This window comes from Schistocerca serialis, chromosome 2 (assembly GCF_023864345.2).
Source record: "Schistocerca serialis cubense isolate TAMUIC-IGC-003099 chromosome 2, iqSchSeri2.2, whole genome shotgun sequence".
NCBI classification, from domain to species: Eukaryota; Metazoa; Arthropoda; class Insecta; order Orthoptera; family Acrididae; genus Schistocerca; species Schistocerca serialis.
This window is the reverse complement of record NC_064639.1, coordinates 686,835,031-686,843,385: the sequence shown is the minus strand read 5'-3', so window position 1 is coordinate 686,843,385 and position 8,355 is coordinate 686,835,031.

Below are 8,355 nucleotides of genomic sequence, written 5' to 3'. Positions count from 1 at the left end.
TGAACGTAAAAGTACTATGGCTTATGTTCCGACGTATCACCAGACGTTTGTGGGAAGTAATCAGACTGCTATTCATGTAAAAGAATTATATATGTCTAGCAATAAGGGGTAGATAGATTTGAAATGGTGAATTGTGATTGTAACGCATTGAGTTCTATATTCGAACGTGAGAGGTGATAGATTCATTTCATAAACAGCTGCACAATACAGCAATGTGAGTGTTTAACTGGATCTGCTATAATGTAGAAACAGAACAGGAAATACGGCTGTAACAAAATGGATACACAGAACGTCCACTCATCGGTCCTCTTAAGCAAATTCCCATGTTTTCCTTGTTGCATGCAGGAGGTTCATGACATGCTGACGCAGTGGCGGCAGGGTGACCACCCACCAGTCATCGTCGTCTGACGTCGGCATCAGTACACCCGGTACCATAGAGAGAAATATGTGCGGAATTCTGAATGGAGTGGTGTGGGAGGCATTACAGTCAACCTTAGCGAATGTACTTCACAGCTTGTTTGAGGAGAAGGTCCTGAGCGGTATCCTTGATAGTTATAGATGCAATGATGAGAAACGCTTGTAGACAGTTTTGTAAGATGTTCCCTGTTTGGAAGCACAGTGTTTCCCGAGAATCTAATGTAGGATCTGGCCTCACAGGTAGACTGGATAATACATCGGCGTTAGCGTGTTTTGCTGCCAGTCGATCGTGAAATGCATAATTGTAGTTGATGAGAGAGAGAGCCCAGCATTTTTAGGGTTGTGCCTTTTTTCTGGACGGCGGTATTTAGAGCCGAACAAGGAAATTAATGCTTTATGATTCGTTATGAAGCAAAAGTTTCTGGTGTAAAGAAATCTATGGAAGTATTGGGTGCCAAATATGATCGTAAGTATTTCTTCTTCGATTTGTGAGTAACTGTGGTGCTGAGAACCACAAATGTCTAACGCACAACGTCATCGAGCCTATGTGGAAGTAAATACCAGAGAGATCAGTGACACAGCTTTTCGTGAACGTTCATACATACAATGTGGGCCTACAGCGCAGATTAACCTTACCCACCACAAGATCAAGAGATGTTAGGAGCCTGCACACATATTACAGTCTCACAGTCGATGATGAAGGTTCTTAGAGCCTCAACTGATCTATTTTGAAGTGTATGCAGTGGGTTGTTCACGCCCATCATCGTTTTTTTGGGAGCGAACAGCCGAAGAGAGACGCGTCGGTGGCCAGAGTAAGACTTTTGAGGCGAGGAGTGAACTTTTTACAATGTTTTAACTTGTGTTTTAAAAGCCTCCTGACACCTTTGTGACTATTCACATTTTGCATATTTCTTGAGTGAATTATTAAGTGGTCTGGCGACCTGCGTATCTTTTGGTATAAATTTTGTATAATAATTCATTTTTGTATAAGTAGGCACTTGGATTATTTTCTACGGCTTCCAACTGTTACTGAGTCCGATGAAGTCCTTTATGACTCAGTACGTGGCTTAAGTACTCCACTTGCTCTCAAAACAACTTTTGTAGGTGCACTGAAGTCAGTTTAGTTGTGGGAGGAACAGTAGACTAAGTTCGCCAGATGGTGCTCCCTCATAGCGCTTCTTACGAATATGTCGTCCAGATACAGGGTGTTTCAAAAATGACCGGTATATTTGAAACGGTAATAAAAACTAAACGAGCAGCGATAGAAATACATCGTTTGTTGCAATATGCTTGGGACAACAGTACATTTTCAGGCAGACAAACTTTCGAAATTACAGTAGTTACAATTGTCAACAACAGATGGCGCTGCGGTCTGGGAAACTCTATAGTACGATATTTTCCACGTATCCACCATGCGTAGCAATAATATGGCGTAGTCTCTGAATGAAATTACCCGAAACCTTTGACAACGTATCTGGCGGAATGGCTTCACATGCAGATGAGATGTACTGCTTCAGCTGTTCAATTGTTTCTGGATTCTGCCGGTACACCTGGTCTTTCAAGTGTCCCCACAGAAAGAAGTCACAGGGGTTCATGTCTGGCGAATAGGCAGGCCAATCCACGCCGCCTCCTGTATGTTTCGGATAGCCCAAAGCAATCACACGATCATCGAAATATTCATTCAGGAAATTAAAGACGTCGGCCGTGCGATGTGGCCGGGCACCATCTTGCATAAACCACGAGCTGTTCGCAGTGTCGTCTAAGGCAGTTTGTACCGCCACAAATTCACGAAGAATGTCCAGATAGCGTGATGCAGTAATCTTTTCGGATCTGAAAAATGGGCCAATGATTCCTTTGGAAGAAATGGCGGCCCAGACCAGTACTTTTTGAGGATGCAGGGACGATGGGACTGCAACATGGGGCTTTTCGGTTCCCCATATGCGCCAGTTCTGTTTATTGACGAAGCTGTCCAGGTAAAAATAAGCTTCGTCAGTAAACCAAATGCTGCCCACATGCATATCGCCGTCATCAATCCTGTGCACTATATCATTAGCGAATGTCTCTCGTTCAGCAATGGTAGCGGCGCTGAGGGGTTGCTGCGTTTGAATTTTGTATGGATAGAGGTGTAAACTCTGGCGCATGAGACGATACGTGGACTTTGGCGTCATTTGGACCGCAGCTGCAACACGGCGAACGGAAACCCGAGGCCGCTGTTGGATCACCTGCTGCACTAGCTGCGCGTTGCCCTCTGTGGTTGCCGTACGCGGTCGCCCTACCTTTCCAGCACGTTCATCCGTCACGTTCCCAGTCCGTTGAAATTTTTCAAACAGATCCTTTATTGTATCGCTTTTCGGTCCTTTGGTTACATTAAACCTCTGTTGAAAACTTCGTCTTGTTGCAACAACACTGTGTTCTAGGCGGTGGAATTCCAACACCAGAAAAATCCTCTGTTCTAAGGAATAAACCATGTTGTCCACAGCACACTTGCATGTTGTGAACAGCACACGCTTACAGCAGAAAGACGACATACAGAATGGCGCACCCACAGACTGCGTTGTCTTCTATATCTTTCACATCACTTGCAGCGCCATCTTTTGTTGAAAATTGTAACTACTGTAATTTCGAAAGTTTGTCCGCCAGAAAATGTACTGTTGTCCCAAGCATATTGCAACAAACGGTGTCTTACTATCGCTGCTCGTTTGGTTTTTATTGCCGTTTCAAATATACCGGTCATTTTTGAAACACCCTGTACTTTACTGTGTTCGGAATGTTTTCAATCAGCTGATGCACAGATAATTGCGAAAGGCAACCGTTTTTTATCTGTACAATACAAACAGAAAGTTGATAACAATAAACTGACATGATGGTTCCTCTAACGGCAATTGTAAATAAGTGTCAGGTACATCAACTTTAGGGAAGCACTGGCTTGACATGAACTGCTCTGGCTTTGGAATGAGATTGACGTCAATTGTAACTGTGCATTTGTAGGTGATTTCAAATGACCACAAGCACGTTGGGAACCAACTGGTTTTTCGTAACACTGCCAACGGTATAGTCCAGGAGCAGGACGTGATGAGTATGAGAATATCTTGTTGCACCAGACGATATAATACTAAGCTGTGATCACCTTACAATGCTACTAGCACTGGTCTGTTTCTACAGTAGCGAAGTGCTGCAGTAAAGTTTAGTAGAATGTGAGCTACACTATAATTCCAACAACTTTAGCCTGGTGAAAACATGCATGAAAATTCAGTGTATAACGAATCAAAATCAGCGAATGGTACAACTGCTGGTTCAACCTTGATGTCTGTTATATTAATACGAAAATATGAATAAGCATCCATCTCAAAAATGTCTCGCGCCTGACGTGAAGGCACAACGAAGAAAGTAATGGAAGGCTGACTTTTTTGTGGCACACTGTTTCTATGTTTCCACCACGCAGAAACATGTGGTGCTTGCTGTATGTTTGTAACCTTTCTGATGTCAGCTGAAGAGTTGAAGAACAAATCTGAGTATAGGTTTCCTCATTTACAGCAGAAACCTGTGAAACGGTATCAAAAAGAAATTTTAATAACTAGGTGTTGATCGTTAGTGGGAGAGAAAACTTTTCCGGTACCTTTGTGAAAGAGTTCAACTGCGGCTATAATATGTTTACGTTGCTGTGGCATTGTCTGTGCCACGTGGTGTCAATTTTGCAAACTTCCGCCACATTTCCTTGTTTACAGCTCTGTGCACAGCACATTCCCCTATACAGGCACTGAGAGCACGTATGTTTTGGAAAACAATCTGGACGCTCTGGGTACTGTTTACTGCTGTTCTTATAGCGGGATTGTATGCTAGGGGGACTACGTGAAGACGGAGTCAAGTAAGAGCTGCTGCTGATTTGTTATTAGGGCTTTGTTACTAACTGGATGTCAGAGGTTTTGAACTCCGAGTCGGATGACGAAGATGAACTTGATGACCTACAATCATGCTTACTGTGGCATGAATGGAAACGACGCTTTATACATACATACATACATATGTTAATCCTTGTTCCATAGATCATGAATACGACATTTCGTAATGATGTGGAACGTGTCACTTTAACATAAGTTTTCTTTACACAAAATAATTAATTAATGGAATTTTTTACAGTTGCTACTTCATATCTAAGAATTCATCTATTGAGTAGAAGGAGTTGTCATTTAGAAATTCTTTTAATTTGCTTTTAAATGTTGGTTGGCTATCTGTCAGACTTTTAATACGATTTGGCAAATGACCAAAGATTTTTGTGGCAGCGTAATTCACCAAAGTGAGATTTAATCCAGAATAGTGAATATCATCCTTTCTTCTAGTGTTGTAGCTATGCACTTTGCTGCTATTTTTGAATTGGGATGGGTTATTAATGACAATTTTCATAAGTGAATATATGTATTGCGAAGGTACTGTGAATATCCCGAGTTCCTTAAATAAATGTCTGCAAGGCGATCCTGGCTATGCTCTAGTTATTATTCTGATTACACGCTTTTGAGCAATGAATACTTTCTCTCTTAATGACGAATTGCCCCAAAATATGATGCCATATGAAAGCAGTGACTGAAAATAGGCATAGTACGCTAATTTACTGATATTTTTATCACCAAAATTTGCAATAACCCTAATAGCATAAGGAGCTGAATCTAACCGTTTCAGCAGATCATCGATGTGTTTCTTCCAATTCAATTTCTCATCAATGTACACACCCAGAAATTTTGAGTATTCTACCTTAGCAACAGACTTTCGTTCATAGGAGGACCTCCTCACTACGGATCAATTGGAATGAAAGTAAATCTAATCTAATCTAATCTAATCTATATTTATCAATGGTGTTATGCCATTTACTGTACAGAGTTGTATAAACTGTGTTTTGTCAAAATTTAACTAGAGTCAATTTGCAGAGAACCACTTAATAATTTTCTGAATGACATTATTTGCAATTTCTTCAGCTGATTCTTGCTTCTTGGATGTGATTACTATACTTGTATCATCAGCAAAAAGAACTAACTTTGCATCTTCATGAATATAGAGTGACAAGTCGTTAATACATATTAAGAACAATAAGGGACCATTCTTGATATCTCCTCAGTTAGTCTACCTCACTTTCCTCAAATTTTCTCTGGGTTGCACTTGATATTTTAAGCGATCTTACAGACGATACACAGCTTTCTTCAAACTAGTGTTGAGATTAACCTGACATTTCAAGAGTTTTTGCTATTGTTAACACTTCTTCGAGAGTAGGATTTGTTAATTTCAACATCTGTACACAACCTCCTTGATTGGGTCCATACGTGATTATTATATCTTGCACTAACGATTCACTATAGGATTTTTACAATTAAGATTTTTACACAAAAAATCGGCAGCTTTAGGTTACAGGTCAGCCTTGCCCAGTCGTCCATGCAGCATGTGGTTGATGGAACTTAAAAAAAATTATAATAATAAAATAAAATTAAAAAAAAAAACAGATCGTGCCTATCTGCTACAAACATGTGTTTGTTCCTGGTAATGCTTAGGCAGCACACTATGTATTTCAAACAAATCTAAACATGCAGATTTATGAATAGCGCATAATTTTCGTAGAATACACAATGTTAGGGAGTTAGAAGATAGTAGAAAAGCAATCTGTTTAGTAACGTTGGTTATGCTATGTGCGTGGAAAATGTCAGTAGTAGGAGTACTCACCCTCTGGATGAAATAGCGCCAGTGGTGACGCTGAGTGCTGTACTACAAGCATTTGTTCCAGAATCTGGTTTTGTATTGTTCTTGTCGCACTTGGTATTAAATTGTTATTTTACTTGTACTTCCTGTTGCATTTGAAGTTGAAGCTATTGCTGTCACAGTTTCATGAAATCTGGATGCTTGATCACTGCACTTACGGAAGTCCAATACGTCGAAACCTGTCCTGAAATTTTTTATGCATGAAGATCACGGCGAAAGAAACAGTATGTCAAAATCTTAGCTGCTAAGGCGCGTTGAAAGTATTTATTAAAAATGAAAAATGTTTAATGTCACCAAATTCGTAGCTCAACAGACGGCTGGAAAAAAGTACACCCCTACTGGAGCTGTAGCAGGCAACACGGAACGCGCACATTCTTGGTTGAAGACAAAGAGGTAAACAGATAATGCGGCACAACGTAATCGTAATTTGCAAAGAGAATTTCAGTTTCCAGTGATTGTTTCTCTGACAGTTGTAGACAGTTACTATATGCTCGAATCTGAAACTCATTCAATGTCCATAATTATTTCAATTGCTTTTCCAGTATCACTAAGTGTTGAAAATGGAGATAAAACAATTTTTCTTCGTGTTTTTCTTCATATATGCTTGCTAATAGAATCTGTCTTTGTGCAGCTTCCAGAGTTTCACAGTAATGTGGAATTTAACTAATGTTTTCAACATTGCAAATATGATATATGAAGCACATCGTAGACAATCGGAATCACATACTGAAGACACACATACATGCTATTTACAAGCTAACTTTCTGGACATTCATCCCAATGATGTCGACATTTAGTTAGAAACTGTAGAAACATTACAAGAAACTGAAATTACTCTAATGGTTCTGCGAATTGTTGTTTGAACGAAGATTGTTGTGCATTAATAACCTTCAGTGACAAAGCGAAGACTGTAAATATTTTGGTTAAATGAAGGAGGGGAAAATCGCTTAAAGCGCAAAGCTGCCTTCGTTACATAAGATGTGAACATGAATCGTATAAATGAGAGAAAGATTTACACGAAATACGAAATATACGTCAAAATGAAACTCGCAAAAGTGTCAAAGAAAAACTATTCGAAAGATTTAGAACTGCTAGTGAGAGTCAGTGCACTGTTACTGAGGCAGAACTGCGTGGCTGGGACCCTTGAATTACAAGTGGGATGAACGTTACTGATTTCTAGGTTTCTACAACATGGTTAAACAGATTCATGAAATTATGTGGAAAGGAAGACGCAAAATTACGAAATTTATTTCAACTAAACGTGTGCAGGTGATGTCATTAGTGGGTAATACTGCAGACAAAGTCGTAGATGAAGTGAAGACAAAGCTTGTTGTTATCCCATAAAATGCTGTGTATGAACGAATTGGTCATATTTCGTACAAGAACTGCATGCTGATCGCCTTTTATCAATTCGAGTGAAAAAAAGACAAAGTCACTTTGCAGTCAATGAATGCTATGAGATATACACATAAAACAATGCTAGTGATAAGTATCAGTGGATTAGTGTTTCCGCGGTTTTATAACTATCTTCAGGAGCCTCGAGCCAAATTAGAAACGAAAATTTTAAAAAAAGGTTTACTTGAGAATATCTTGTAATCAACGAAGGAAAACTCTGGGAAAATGGGAGAGAATAATTTTCAATATTGCATCTGGGTTGTCTTCTTATCAGCTGTAGAAAATAATTTAGTGCTTTTGTTGTGATTCTGCCCTGTACATAACGCTAGATCTGTCTTCAGAGGGAAGACGAAAAGACTGTTAATATAATTCGGATTCCACCTAGAACCAATAGTGTGATTCAGCATTTCGATAGAAGAAATTCTTCGACATTGTAAAGCATTTTTCGGAAAATTCTGGGACAACATTATTTCCGATGGGTCTTTGTCATTTCAGGTTCATCACCGGAACAGTACTGTTGAAGTTCACGTCTTTTGCGAGTTGTCAATTTGCATCACTATGTTTTACGAATTTGATCAAGAGTGCCTGGCACAGTATGAGGAACTACGGCCGCGACGATTTCTTACTACATCCAAAGTCTGTCTAAATAAAACTAGTAATTACTGTGAGGTGCCTGAATGTATTAATTTTTCATTTATCGAATGGTCCTACTGTAAGGAAAATGTTTGTTTTCGTCATTCAATAGCCACTTCGATTTATGTGACAACACCAGACAACAAACAAGAAAGTGTTTCATTGTTAGCA